The sequence below is a fragment of the Anomaloglossus baeobatrachus genome, chromosome 3 (assembly GCF_048569485.1).
Source record: "Anomaloglossus baeobatrachus isolate aAnoBae1 chromosome 3, aAnoBae1.hap1, whole genome shotgun sequence".
Taxonomy (NCBI): domain Eukaryota; kingdom Metazoa; phylum Chordata; class Amphibia; order Anura; family Aromobatidae; genus Anomaloglossus; species Anomaloglossus baeobatrachus.
The window spans coordinates 509,617,924-509,633,786 of NC_134355.1; positions in this window are offsets into that span (position 1 = coordinate 509,617,924).

Sequence of the window (15,863 nt, forward strand, 5' to 3'; positions counted from 1 at the left end):
AAATCTGAAAACTATTGTGTAGCAAGATTAGGACGATAGGACATAACCAGTATTAGCAGAATTTATTACAATATCATCAAGAACAACCTTCACCGACCCATCTAAAATCTATGGTGCATGAACAGCTTAACGGGAGAGTACATCCAGCATGCTTATAAACTGGCAAAAAACAAGTACGGATTTCTTAATTTGTTTCTGACCTTGAAGAATGAGAGAAGTATTCTGAGTTATGTTAAACCCACCAATAAGGCTGCTACATTAGATTTTCTATATAAAGTGTGGCCTAGTGGTATTGTCAGTCTGTATATTGCATCTGTTATAGAAAGTATCCCACTTTCCTAATTTTACATCATGTAAATATATCTGCCCTAGAAAATTACCTATGTAACATAAAACTCACTCTGAATCCCTGATACGATATTAAGAGTGAAGGAAGGATTTTGACTTACATCTGTTCAACACTGTGTACTATAACAAACACCTACACAGCGCTCAGTAATTGTTTAAAAAGCTGTGCCTACAGAGAACATAATTAAAGAGTATTGGAAATGTTTTCCATTCCTTTCATTTAGCTGAGCATGAGAGGATATGATATGGGAAGACAGGTGGCTTGTCAAAATTCAATCACGATGCATCCCAGAGCGGGGAAATGTGATTGGAGATTATACAATTGTAAGACAAGTGTGCTTTTAATATTGTAGATGCACAATGTGCAATGATGAAGCAATTGAACTGAGCAAAAAGTTTCATACAATGCTCAAGTGAAGAGATCTCAGCTGTCAGACAGATGAATATATGGAAAAGATAAAGTGAATGTTCACTAATTCATTTTACCCATTAGCATCTATGAAGTCTCTGCAGACAAAAGTGGTTACTTACTAAAAAGAGCAAATGTTCAGTAACCTAGAGCAGTTCTCCTGCAAGTATCTAAAAATCTGCATCCTGCTCCTACTTGAGTGGCTTAAAAGAATATTCCTATGATTTAAATAATCCTTAGAATAGAGATCCACAATCATACATCCAGACAGGACGAGTGAGCACTAGTGTGCATTCATTTTCTGCTACAGCTTATCGTTAGCTGTTAGTATATGTACCTTAGACTTTAAAGGGGTTGTCCACTACTACGACAACCCCTTCTGATTCCACATGTTTCCTCCAAGTAAAATAATAAAGACTATACTCATCCCACGTACCGGCACCCTTCCAGCCGTGCCCAGATCATGATGCCCGGGGCTCACGTGGGGTTGTGCCTTGTATTGTTTATGGTTATTGTACTTGTCCCTATTATGTATACCCCTTTCACATGTTAAGCGCTATGGAATTGATGGCGCTATAATAATAAATAATAATAATAATAATAGTTGTGACGTTATGTGAGCCCCACTTCCAATCAGCACCAACTTCCTTTTCCCCACCTTTGGAGCAAACAAAGTAATCAAGAGCACAGTAACTGCACTCACTTCCTGTTGGTTGTTCGTTTGGTCCGAAGGCTAGGAGAAGGAAACCGGCACTGATTGGACGCGGGGCTCACATGATGTCACAACGCCTGTTGAACCTCAGCATTGTGATCCCTCACGTGGAATTGTGAGAGAGTTGTGACCTGGGGGAAACATGTGGAATCATGTGGAATCAAAATGGGTTGTCCTAGGAGTCAACAATCCCTTTTAATAAAGAGTAAAGGGGCTTTTACACCACCATATCATTGTGAATGAATGTTGTTAATGTGGCGCCCTGGACAAGCCAGGGGCCACAGAGCACAACACCCACACACCCCACACTCCCAGCAGGCACACCGAGGTCAGACACAAAACCCTTGTTGCCTTCCTCCAGGGGCTGATGATCACACCAGGGGGTGGGCCAGGCGGTTGGTCCCGCCCACTGAGGAGTTCACAGTCCTGGAGGCGGGAAAACCAGGCAGATAGAGTTGAGTAGGGAAAGTGAGCAGAAGGAAGTAGTAAGAGAGCAGCCTGAAGTTGGTCCGGGTGTGTGGCCCGGACAGATCAGCAAGGTTGGCAGACGGTGGTGACCGTCTGCAGGAGTGGCTAATTGGAGTCTACCGTAAGGACCGTGGACGGGCGGTGGCCCGACGGTACCGGACCGGTACACAAAGTGAAGCCAGCACCATCTGGCAGGGGCTTTTCGGACCCCGGCAAGGCTAGGAGTCGCCGTGAATTTGCCGAATCCGTTAGTGAAGGGGACCTCCTGGGTTTCCAAACAGTCAAGTCCCGACAGAAGGCAACAGTCCAACCAACAGAGGGAGACACCGCCACCGCCAAGGCCAGCGCCTGCAGGCAAAAGGGGCTCCTCCGGCCAATATCCCAGCCGGGGAGCGGGTTACCGGTGGGTACCCATTGGAACCGTACAGACATCTTAGGTGCAGGGAAAGGCAGTTGCCACCAACCTGCTGGGAGCAGCAATACCGCAGCCGTCTGTGGGACCCGTCCATCCAGCCGTGTGTTTTACCGAGAACTGTGTCTGCATCATTGGGCTGAGTGAGTACCACCGTGCCGTGCGGCACAGCGCTGCCCCTGCGACCCTGCACCCCGCCAGGTCCCGTAACCTGCCTGCCATCCATCCCTACCCCATCACCGGGCCCCGGGACAACCAACCCCCTACCCACGGAGGGGAGGAATAACAACAAAGCTGCTCCCTGTCACCGCTCCCGGGATCTCCGTCCAGAGCAGCGGTGGTGTCACCAAAATCACCACAACCGTGGGTGCCGTCACGGACAATATCCATAATCAAAACCCCCACAACCAATCAATCCCCTTTTCACTCACGGGCGAGGAGCGCCGCTCGAGTCCCCGGGATCCGGCCCACCGCTCGAGCCACCACCGAGCAGCAGCAGCGGCCGCAGCAGCGGCCGCAGCAGCGGCAGCCGGACCCGAGCAGTGGGAGAGCGCAGCGTCCCCTCCTCTGCCCGCGACATTAATACCACTTGATAATAATTCCTTGTAAACACACTGCTGATCACTTGAAGAATGAACAAAATGCTTATTCATCAGGTAACATGATCTTTTGTGTAGAATTAAAGATCATCGTTCTTGACCGTGCATCTTCCTATGTAACCAGAACTCACACTGTGGCCACCTTTGCGTACTGAACAATCTAATATATATAGCTCAGTGTGTATTAATTTACTGTGGTCTGCCTGTATAAACAGACATTCATACATCGCCGATTGGTAAAAGTTTACCGCTCGGCTTTCGTATCATGCTGCCAGTCAATCCATGTATGTGCCCACTTCTCTACCGACATTGAGGATACCAATGTCAAATATAAAGTCAATATGCCGAAAGTGTTTTTCCATTGAAAGGCTAGTTTACACCAGAATCTAGTTCATTATATCAACAGATAAAACACATCAAAACTGCCACCAATGTTAAAAGGCACATAATGAATGAAAAAACATTGTGTGGACAAAAATTCATTTTTCCTATCTTTTTTTACATCTTACATCTGGTACCTGTGTTTTTTCACTTCTATTCATAAACAATGGAAAATAAAAATCTACAAAATTGCTTTGTGTGAATTGTAAATCTGTGTTTTTCTCGTATTTGGCTTTTCTCACTCAGTACACAGTGGTCTGCTGTGGATTAAGGCATTTTCCATCACTAACATTACTGTGTTGAAAAATTGCTTTAATTATCCAAATGAGTTTAGCTCAGCACAATTATCAGTATTATGTAAGACGAGCATAGAAAATTGCACTGACGGATGGGATATTTTAGAAGGTACAATGTATTATGTAAATATACAGAAGTGCAGGGCTTGGATTTCGTCATCAGTATGCTTGCATTGTCTTCTGTCTTTCTTCAGAGCATGTGGCCTCCAGTTGTCACGCAGTCCTTATTCCATGTGTCACTGCACACCCACATCATGAAAGGCTGATCCATCTAAATAACAATGAGGGATCAGCAGTATCAGCAGAAATATTCATAACTGAGACCATTTGTCGTGCCCCGCTGCTGAGGATTGCATATAGATCAGCTAACTATCTTAGCATTGAATGATACCATTATTAAGTCCTATGTTAATAGCATTGCAGACATTCATTCACGCTCCGTCTCCCTCTGTCAGATGATTATAACTAAGCCAAGTGACGTCATACGTAGATTCATATTAAAGATGACTAAGTGACTGAATGTGCACCGCTGTGTCTCATATATGAAGCTAAAAGGTTTCAGAGGCATCTGGTGACCTTACCAATAAGGCATAATCTCCTCATTCACTCAGAGCTGGATTAATTATCTCAATACCATCCTTGCCAGATCATGAATGGATGTAATTTCTTTATAGGAAGTGATGTACAGAATGCTTAGTACTATTGGGTATGCTGTGATTTATATTGAAAAGCTTGCACCGTCATACTGTGTGGTCCATTTGTCGGCCATCACAGAGTCTGGTACCCAGAACCTTTAATATTATATTTATCAAGAAAAGCATCCAGGCCCCCCTTGGACTTGATTAGTGAATCAACCATTACAACATCATGTGGCAGGGAGTTCACTAATCCCTCTCCTCTTAAAGCAAAGAATCGTCATCTGTAATGATCTGTGATGATGACTAAACATGTTCCCTCTAGACCAGGGGTCCCTAAATTGTGCCTCGGGAGCTACATGTGGCTTGCGCACCCATGATGTGTGGCTTACAGCTGTCTGTTTTTTTGAAAGTCATTTTCTCAACCCGAACTCTGAACATCGAACCTCAGGTTCACTCCTCTCTAGGGATCAGCACTGCTCAGTACTCGATCAAGCATAGGATAAGCATAAGCATAAGCATAGCATAATAGCAACGATTTGCCCGTGTCGCACAACCGACGGGGGCGGGTACGATCGCTTGCAATCTTGCTAGCGAGAAGTACCCTTAAGTCAGTCTCTGCCTGAAGCCCACAGCATGTTCTGTGCTTGAGCGCCGTGACTTCAGTATGCATATAGAAGAGCCTGAATCGTCATGGGACTTCTTGTATTTACATCAGAACTGGGTGTTTGGGGTTAATAAAAGGATGAAAGGAGGTGGGTTCTTTTGTATTCGATTTCAAATAAAAGATTTTTTCGGTGTTTGTGTTTATTTCTTTTCACTTACAGATTAGTAATGGGGGGAGTCTCATAGAGTCCTCCCATTACTAATCTTGGGTTTAGTGACAGCTGTGAGCTGTCATTGACCCCTTATATTACCCCGATTGCCACTACACCAGGGCAATCAGGATGAGCCGGGTAAAGTGCTAGGATTGTCACATCCAATGTATGCGACATTACTGGGCTGCTTCAGGCCGCTATTTTTAGGCTGGGGGGGGCCTACTAACCATATAAGTATAACACTCCAGCTCTAATCCACCTAACCCTTTCTATCTCCTTTTAAAGAGCATAATTCGGTTCCCATAGACTGATATGGGGATCGGTGTCCGGGCAGATATCCGGATTTAATTACGGTCCCGAACCATTTTTTGTTTAAAATCCGGTTGGACACGCAGATTCCGGATATCTATCACTATTTAAGAGGCTTCTGTCAGTGTAGCACTGACAGCTATAATGGATTGCAATACATTACATCAGCAGAGTAATGATGTATAAAAATTGTATACATATTTTTTTAAGTCACAAAATAAAGGAAAGAAACATATAATACCAATAAATACATAATTTATTTAAAAATAAAAATAAGCAAAAAAGTACGCACGAATAACCTGACCTATGAAACAGTCACACAATTTAATCCCTTCAGTAAACATAAAAAAACCCCAACTTGACAAAAAAACATGCTTTTTCATAAAATCGCTGAACAAAAAGTGGAATAAAACCCCATCAAGAACATGAATGTAAATAAAAGTGGTTACACTGAAATATAGCCGCTTAACAGCTTTATCAGCAGAAAAATAAAAAAGTTATAGCTCTCAGAATATACAATGCAAAAACAATTATTTTTTCTATAAAATTGTTTTATTGTGCAAAATATAAAAAACTTTATAAATATGGTTTAACTGTTATTATACAATGAATAAAGAATAATAGTGTTTTACCACTTTTACCACAAGTGGAAAGGCATAAAAAAACCCAACAATTCCTGAATTGCTGTTTTTTGTTCATGCTGCCTAGTAAAAATCAATATAGTAAGCGATCAAAAAATGTTAGGTGCCCAAAAATGGTACCAATAAAAACGTCAACTCATCCCGCAAAAAAAATCCTTCACATGACTCTTTCTCCAGAGATACAGATATTCAGATAAATTATAGGTCTCAAAATAGGGCAATGCAAAAACGTTTTTGTAAAAAAACATAACGTCTATTTGTGTGTGATAATGGCTAAACATAAAAAATATATAAATCTGGTATTGTTGTAATCATATAGACCCGAAAAATAAAGTCATCTAATCACTTATACTGCATGAGAAATGGCGTAAAAAAAGAAATAAACTCAATTCCTGACCTACTGTTGATTTGTTTTTTCTTCCTTCCAAAGATCGCAGTAAGGCTCGGCTCACATTTATCCTGCGCTCTACGCTTAGCACTTACATCGGGATTCCGTGTAAATCTCTGAAATATCTCTGAAACATGTAATTTAAACAGAACTCCCAATGGAAGATTCATTATGAAGAGACAGATGGAGACACTGTACGCTGCCTGGCCTATAATACAGCGGTGTCCCTCTTTTTAGGAGTTCACAAATATGTGGTCGACCACAGATTTCTGCACCTCTGAAAAGCTGGACACCACTAAAAAGAGGCCAAAGAGAGTACCCCCACCTGCCTTATTAGTGAACGGATCTGTCGGAGACTTCATCTGACTCACGTGTTTCAGATATTTAGATAGAATCCCCACATGTACAGTAAGTGTGAGCACCTTATACATGTGAACTGATCCAAAATATTCGCTACCCCAAAATGCCACCAAATAAAGCTTCAACTCAACCCACAAAAAAAGTCACCATTTAGGTCTGTCACCTGTTAACAGAAATATGTGTCCAAGTTACTGTTAGCACAAAGGCTCTGATAAAGTGATATGGCTCCGTCCAAAAGAAATCTAGCCAAATCTGTGCTCCTAAATCCAAACGCACTCCTCACTCCTGATCCCCATAATGTGCCTAATGGACAGTTTCGATTTCATATGTATTACATTAACATAGTGAGGAAAGCCCACTTATTTTACAGGTGCAGGGTTCCAGAAGCATAAGCTATGCACAATGTATTGGGCGGTATAATTTATTGGGCACTACAATGGCATATTTGCAGTACTCACTCTGTATCTTTCACTGTGTGTTTGTTTCTGGAAAATGTCCGTAGAGTAAAAATAGTAACTACACCCATATATGAATTCCTAGAGGGGTGTTATAATGAGGGTCACTTGAGGGGGGGTTCCACTGTTTAGGCACATTAGGGGCTCTGCATATACAGTCCACAAACTATTCTAGAAAAATCTGCGCTGCAAAAGACAGATAGCGCTCCTTCCCTCCCAACTGCTACCATGTGGCCAAACAGAAGCGCACACCCTGATATGGGGTTTTGCCACTTTCAGCAGAAATTGTGTAACAAACTATGGGGCCTTTTTTAGCAATTTCCCCTTGTGAAAATAAAAAATCTTGCACTAAAAACAGTATTTTAGTGATAAAAATGGAATTATTAGTTCTTTATCTCAGGAATAGTATAAAATTCTGTGACACATTTGTGGTGTCACTCTCCTCACTTCCAGACAATAAAAATTCCTTTTATTCAGGTTTTTCTTTTTTTCAATTTTTTTTCGTATTTATATATTTCTCCTTTTCCTTTCTTTTTTCCCTTTTTTATTCTTTCAATCTTTTTTGTGTACAACTTAATAAAGTATAATCAAATAGAAAAATATATTTTTATACATGCATCAGACAGCGTGCAGACTATATACCCTTTTTCACCTTTTGAACCCTGACTCGTGTTTTGTTTTGGCACCCTTTTTTTAACCAGCAGTTTATTTATGGACTGTTACTAGCGTTGTCTGTCTTTCTGTTGGATTTCCTGATGAAGAAGTGGGGTACATTTTGAAACGCTTTGAATTAAGCCACTTTGCATTATACTTCTCGTAGACTGGTGTCGTATTTCCAGCAGCGCAGTGGTAGATCCACATTTTACAGTGTTCGTAAGCGGCTTTTGGGAATCTCCTCATTGCATCACTAGATACATTCACTGAGGGATGCAGTTTGTAAATGATGTCACTGTTTTGGCACCTCAGTGGCTCTTCCAATGTGGCATTACCATTCCAGCAAAATCTGCATTACAATATGACACTTCTTCCCTTCTGAGTTTTACACTGTGCCTGAAAAGTAATTTCCAGCCACATATAGGATATTGGCAAACTCAGTAGAAATTACGGTACACACATAACAAATTATGTGGTCCATTTCCTCCTAATAGCTGTTTTGAAATTAAAAACTAGGGCTAAAATAACATTTTAGTGGAAAATATTAAATTTTTAATTCCCGCAGCCCAAAATTACATAATTCTGTGAGTCATCTATAGGTCTGAAATGCTTACTACACCCCTAGTCGAATTCCTCAAAAAGTGTACTTTCCAAAATGGGGTCACGTGGGTGGCTTCTGCTGTTTTGGCACCATAGCAACTTTTCAAATGCGACATGGTGTCTGCAATAGTTGATTCCTGCCAAATATGTCCCCAATAGCGCTTCTTTCCTTCCAAGCCCTGCTGTGCACCCAAACAGAAGTTTTCCACCACATATGGTGTATCAAAGTAGACTCAGGAGAAATTACACAACCAATAGAACGGCTTTTTTTCTCCTAATACCCCTGTGACAATAAAACATTGTTGACTAAAGTTCTATTTTTGTTGAGCAAATGTGATTCTTTTATTTTCAAAGCTCAATGGTATAAAATTCTGTTAAACACCTTGGAGTTTAATGTGCTAACCATATATCTAGTTATATTCCTTCAGGAGCCTAGTCTCCAAAATAGGGTCATTTGTGGGGGATTTATACTGTTTAGGCACATCAGGGACTCTGCAAACGTGACATGGTGTCCACTATCGATTTTTGTGTTGCAAAAGTTAAATGCTGCTTTTTCTTTTCCAAGCCTTGATGTGCACCCAAGCAGTAGTTTTCCACCACATATTGGGTATCAGCATACTCAGAAATTACACAACACATTTTAGAGTCCATATTTTTATGCTACCCTTGTGAAAATACAAAATTTGGGGCTAAAGAAACATTTTTTTCTTCCACATTGCTTTAGTTCCTGTGAGCACCTGAAGGGTAAGTAAACTTCTTGGATGTGGTTTTGAGCACTTTGAGGAGTGCAGTTTTTAGATTGGTGTCACTTTTGCGTATTTTCTGTCACATGGGCCTCTCAAAGTCACTTCAAGTGTGATGTGGTCCTCAAAAAAATGCGTTTGTAAATTTTATTGGGAAAATGGTGAAAACATTTTAACCATTGTAACGTTCTATCAAAAAAGAATTATGTTCCAAACATAGTGCTGATGTAAAGTAGACATGTGGTAAATGTTATTTATTAACTATTTTGGATGCCATAACTCTCTGGTTTAAGGGCATTAAAATTCAAAGTTTGAAAATTGCAAAATTTTCAAAATCTTCAAATTTTCAATATTTTCAGAAATAAAAGCAAAAGACATTGTCTTAAATTTACCACTAACATGAAGTACAATATGTCACAAAAAACAAGCTCAGAAAAACTTCTCAGAATCACTTGGATCCCTTGAAGCATTGCAGAGTTTGTATGTTGTTTTTATTTCAGCTTGATCTTGAACCATGGTAGCTTGATGGATGAACAATCAGTAGGAAGATTGATTTTGTGCAAGCCTAGATAGGTCCACCAGGGTCTTCTCTGCTGTTTTCTTGATTGCATCAAGTCATCAGGTTGCTGGTATTCTTCTTGTTCTTTCTATGAGTGGTTATTGATCCGAGTAGGTTAACGTCCAGTTTGTCGCAGTCCATCTCAAATGTGTTCTGGTCATAACTGGCAGTAGTCAATATCTTTGTCTTTTCTCTTGAGATAAGGGTGCTTTGCACGCTGCGACATCGCTAGCGATTGTTAGCGATATTGCGAGCGATAGCACCCGCCCCCGTCGTTTGTGCAACATGTGGGGATCACTGCCGTAGCGAACAATATCGCTACGTCAGCGTCACATGCACATACCTGTTCAGCGATGTCACTGTTGCTGCCAAACAACCCCTCTTTCAAGGGGGAGGTGCGTTCGGCGTCACAGTGACGTCACAGCGGCATCACAAAACGGCTGCCCAATAGAAGAGGAGGTGAGGAGATGAGCGTCCGGAACATGCCGCCCACCTCCTTCCTTCCTCCTTTCCGATGGACACATATAGGATGATGTTCGTCGTTCCTGCGGTGTCACACACAGCGATGTGTGGTGCCGCAGGAACGACGAACAACCTGCGGAATGAAACACCAATGACATTATGATTTGGAGCGACATGTCAACGATCAACGATTTTTGCCATTTTTGCGATTGTTGATTGTCGCTCCTAGCTGTCACACGCTGCGATGTCGCTAACGACGCCGGACGTGTGTCACAAACACCATGACCCCGACGATATATCGTTAGCGATGTTGCAGCGTGTAAAGCACCCTTAAGAGTCTCACGTTTAAGATTTACATCCTAACACTCATCCAGAAATTTTGATTCCTTCATCTTTATCGGCAAGTCCACCCTTCCTGAAAATAGCATCTACATATAAATTGAAGAGAAATGTTGACAGGATGTAGCCTTGTCTGACGCCTTTTTCTACTTTGAACCATGCCGTATCATCGAGTTCCGTTTGGAGTGTTGCTTCTTGGTTGATGTAAAGGTTCCTGATGATGCTGATGAGATGGTTTTGCAAAACCATATCCTTCATGGTATTCCAAAGATTTTTGTGATCAGCACAAAGGCTTAATTGTGGTCAATGAAGCAAAAATAGAGCTCCTTGTTATATTCTTTAGTATTTTCCATTATCCATCTAATGTTAGCAATTACATGCCTTGTTCCTCTGCCTTTTCTGAATCCAGCTTGTATCTCTGGCAGGTCTTTTTCAAAGTAAGGATGTAGCTGTTATATGGTTTAAGCTGGTATAAGTACAATAGTCTGATAGTTCCCACTATCGGTAGCATCTCCCTTCTTCGGAATACGAATAAACACCGATCTTGTCCTGTCCTTGTACCATTTACCAGTTGTCCATATCTGTTAACACAGGCATGTGATGACATTAGCTGCTGCTTCAGAAGACTTTATTAGTTCTATTGGAATATGGTCATATCCAGATGCTTTGATTTTTGACAGAAGCTTTGTCACAGTAACAACTTCTTCTTTTAAGAAGTTACGTTTTCTATCATTTCCAGTCTCCGTTTCTTCCCGTATCATTGAGTCGTTCATGCAGAGGTGCTCTATGTATTCTTTCCGTCCTTCCATTCATCTTTCTTTGATGATCTTTAGGGTCTTTTCTGTTAATCATGGCTGCAGTGGTCTCTTCTGCCTCTTGCTTGTGGTCTTTCTAGCTTCTCTAGTATTAATAGTTTTTATATGTATCCATAACTCCTCAGGCTTTGTTTCAGGGATATAAATCCAGAGATATGTATCCAGAGATACAGTGCTGGCCAAAGGTATTGTCACCCCTGCAATTCTGTCAGATAATACTCAGTTTCTTCTTGAAAATGATTGCAATCACAAATTCTTTGGTATTATTATCTTCATTTAATTTGTCTTCAATGAAAAAATAATTTTTTTTATCATAAAGCCAAATTGGATATAATTCCACACCAAACATAAAAAAGGGGGTTGACAAAAGTATTGGCACTGTTTGAAATCATGTGATGCTTCTCTAATTTGTGTAATTAACAGCACCTGTAACTTACCTGTGGCACCTAACAGATGTTGGCAATAACTAAATCACACTTGCAGCCAGTTGACAGGGATTAAAGTTGACTCAACCTCTGTCCTGTGTCCTTGTGTGTACCACATTGAGCATGGAGAAAAGAAAGAAGACCAAAGAACTGTCTGAGGACTTGAGAATCCAAATTGTGAGGAAGCATGAGCATTCTCAAGGCTACAAGTCCATCTCCAAACACCTGAAAGTTCCAGTATCTATGGTGCGCAGTGTCATCAAGAAGTTTAAAGCCCATGGCACTGTGGCTAACCTCCCTAGATGTGGAAGGAAAAGAAATATTGACGAGAAATTTCAGCGCAAGATTGTGCGGATGGTGGATAAAGAACCTCGACTAACATTCCAATAAGTTCAAGCTGCCCTGCAGTCCGAGGGTGCAACAGTGTCAACCCGTACTATCCGTCGGTGTCCAAATGAAAAGGGACTGTATGGTAAGATACCCAGGAAGACCCTACTTCTTACCCCGAGACATAAAAAAGCCAGGCTGGAGTTTGCCAAAACTTATTTGAGAAAGCCTAAAACGTTTTGGAAGAATGTTCTCTGGTCAGATGAGACAAAAGTAGAGCTTTTTGGGAAAAGCCATCAACATAGAGTTTACAGGAAAAAAAAGAGGCATTCAAAGAAAAGAACACGGTCCCTACAGTCAAACATGGCGGAGGTTTTGGTGTTGCTTTGCTGCCTCTGGCACTGGACTGCTTGACCGTGTGCATGGCATTATGAAGTCTGAAGACTACCAACACATTTTGCAGCATAATGTAGGGCCCAGTGTGAGAAAGCTGGGTCTACCTCAGAGGTCATGGGTCTTCCAGCAGGACAATGACCCAAAACACACTTCAAAAAGCACTAGAAAATAGTTTGATATAAAGCACTGGAGACTACTAAAGTGGCCAGCAATGAGTCCAGACCTAAATCCCATAGAACACCTGTGGAGAGATCTCAAAATGGCAGTTTGGAGAAGGCAACCTTCAGATCTCAGGGACCTGGAGCAGTTTGCCAAAGAAGAATGGTCTAAAATTCCAGCAGAGCATTGTAAGAAACTCATTGATGGTTACTGGAATCAGTTGTTCGCAGTTATTTTGGCTAAAGGTTGTGCAACCAAGTATTAGGCTAAGGCAGACCTGGGCAAGGGGCGGCCCGCGGGCCACATCCGGCCCGCCTACTCTCTGTGACCGGCCCGCCTGGCTCCGGGCGTCCTTGCTGGCCGGTCACTGATGAGGGCAATCTGACCTGTTGTCCGGAGCTCCAGGCTCCGAGCGGCCCGTGGTCAGATTGCCCTCATCACACGCTGCGTGCCGGCAGGGAACAGAGGACAGATACTGCAGCACCGGAACGCAGGAATCTGTCCTCTGTTTCCTGCCGGCACTTTCTCTGTGACACACACACGCGCGCCCTGATGTCGTCAGTACGGCGCGCGTGTGTGTCATTTGAAAAGTTCCCGCCCCGGCTGGAGAAGAAGATGCAGCAGCCGGAGCCCGTACGGAGAGAGGAAGCAGCTCAGCGGGGAGCCGTACAAGAGAAGAAGGATGTCAGCGGGAGCCCGTACGGAGGTGCCTGAGGAGGGAAAGGTGAGTGGTGACTAGTAACCTGAGGGGACAATGGGGGGAGTGGAGGGGAGGGGGGGTAACTGGTGAGTAATATTTGGGTGTAGTGATGTAGTTTTACAGGTGTAGTATATAGGGGTCTAGTGATGTATATGTGGATGTAGTGATGTATATTACAAGTGTATATAGAGGTGTAGTGATGTATATTTCAGGTGTATATAGGGGTGTAGTGATGTATATTACAAGTGTATATAGGGGTGTAGTGATGTATATTACAGGTGTATATAGGGGTGCAGTGATGTATATTACAGGTGTATATGGGGGTGCAGTGATGTATATTACAGGTGTATATGGGGGTGTAGTGATGTATATTACAGGTGTATATGGGGGTGCAGTGATGTATATTACAGGTGTATATGGGGGTGCAGTGATGTATATTACAGGTGTATATGGGGGTGCAGTGATGTGTATATGGGGGTGCAGTGATGTATATTACAGGTGTATATGGGGGTGCAGTGATGTATATTACAGGTGTATATGGGGGTGCAGTGATGTATATTACAGGTGTATATGGGGGTGTAGTGATGTATATTACAGGTGTATATGGGGGTGTAGTGATGTAGTATATGGGGATTGTTTGTGTATATATGTATATAGCGTGTGCGTGTGTGTATGTATGTGTGCGTGCGTGCAGAGAGAAAAGCCCGTAACTGCGAGTGGTACTGGAGTTACATCGGGTACCACGTGCTCTCTCCCCGCCCCCTGCAGCGCCATACCGCTATTACAGGGCCTGATTGCGTTTCTCCGGTACCTGTTTGCATACATGTGACAGGTACCGGAGAAAACACGAGTCTGTGAAATAAAAAGATATTCCATATTTACCTGCTTTCTTTAGCTCTGCTGCCTCCCGCTCCTGACCACTGCTCATTCATTGATTATTCACCGCACTCAGGACCTGGAAGCCGGAGCATCGCGATGACAGCACCGGGCACAGCACCGTTGAGGACATCACCACAGGGACAGGTGAGTATTTTGCAAGCACAGTGACATCCAGGAGGTCATCAGAGTTTCCAATGAACTTTGATGACCATCCTGCGACACCCACGCTACAGCTTCATGGGTTCATCAGAGTTCATTGGGAACTGTGACGAGTCCCCGAGATGCTCCGGCTTCCAGGTTCTCAACATACACACACACCTGTATACTCACCCAGCGATGCGGTCCCCAGCGCTGTCCCTGCTTCCAGCTGCTCACTGCAGTGAATATTCAGTGAGTATAATTACCAGCGATAAGGAGCGGGAGGCAGCAGAGCCAGAGACAGCAGCGCTGGAGAGAGGTAAATATAGAAAATCTTTTTATTAAAAAGACCCGTGTTTTCTCTGGTATTTGTCACACTGATGTCACACAGATCACATCAGTGTGCGATCCGTGTGACACCCGTGCTGCCAGAGAAAAAAAGGACATGTGTGCGTGCAGGACCATGAGGGGTCACAGTCCGTAACTTACTGTTTGTATATGAAGGGATAGTATATATGCTATATACAGTATTGGGTAAAACTGAGTTAATTATATTAGTCCGGCCCTCTAAAACCATCCCAATTTCTCATGCGGCCCCATGGGAAAATTAATTGCCCACCCCTGGGCTAATGGGTACTTTGCACGTTGCGACATTGCTACTGCGATGTCATCAGGCTCAAATCGAAAGTGACGCACATCCGGCGCCAGTAACGACGTCGTAACGTGTAAAGCCTAGATGCACTGATAAAGATCGCAAAAGCGTCGTAAATCGGTGATTTGTGTAGTGTCGGTCATTTTCATAATTTCGCTGCAGCGACAGGTACGATCTTGTTCCTCGTTCCTGCGGCAGCACACATCGCTGTGTATGAAGCCGCAGGAGCGAGGAACATCTCCTTACCTGCGTCCCGCCTGCAATGAGGAAGGAAGGAGGTGGGCGGGATGTTTACGTCCCGCTCATCTCCACCCCTCCACTTCTATTGGCCGCCTGCCGTGTGACGTTGCTGTGATGCCGCACGACCCGCCCCCTTAGGAAGGAGGCGGGTCGCCGGCCAGAACGAAGTCGCAGGGCAGATAAGTGCGTGTGAAGCTGCCGTAGCGATAATGTTCGGCAGCTATCACAAGATATAGCATCTGCGATGGGACTATCACGCTCGGCATCGCTACAATCGGCTAGCGATGTCGCAGTGTGCAAAGTACCCCTAAGGGTGCCAATAGTTTTGTCTGGTCCATTTTTGGAGTTGTGTGAAATGATCAATGATTTTATTTTTGTTTCATTCTCTTTTGTGTTTTTTCATTGCAAGCAAAATAAATGAAGATAATACCAAAGAATTTGTGATTGCAATCATTTTCAAGAAGAAACTGAGTATTATCTGACAGAATTGCAGGGGTGCCAATACTTTTGGCCAGCACTGTATGTGTCCAGAGATATAAATCAG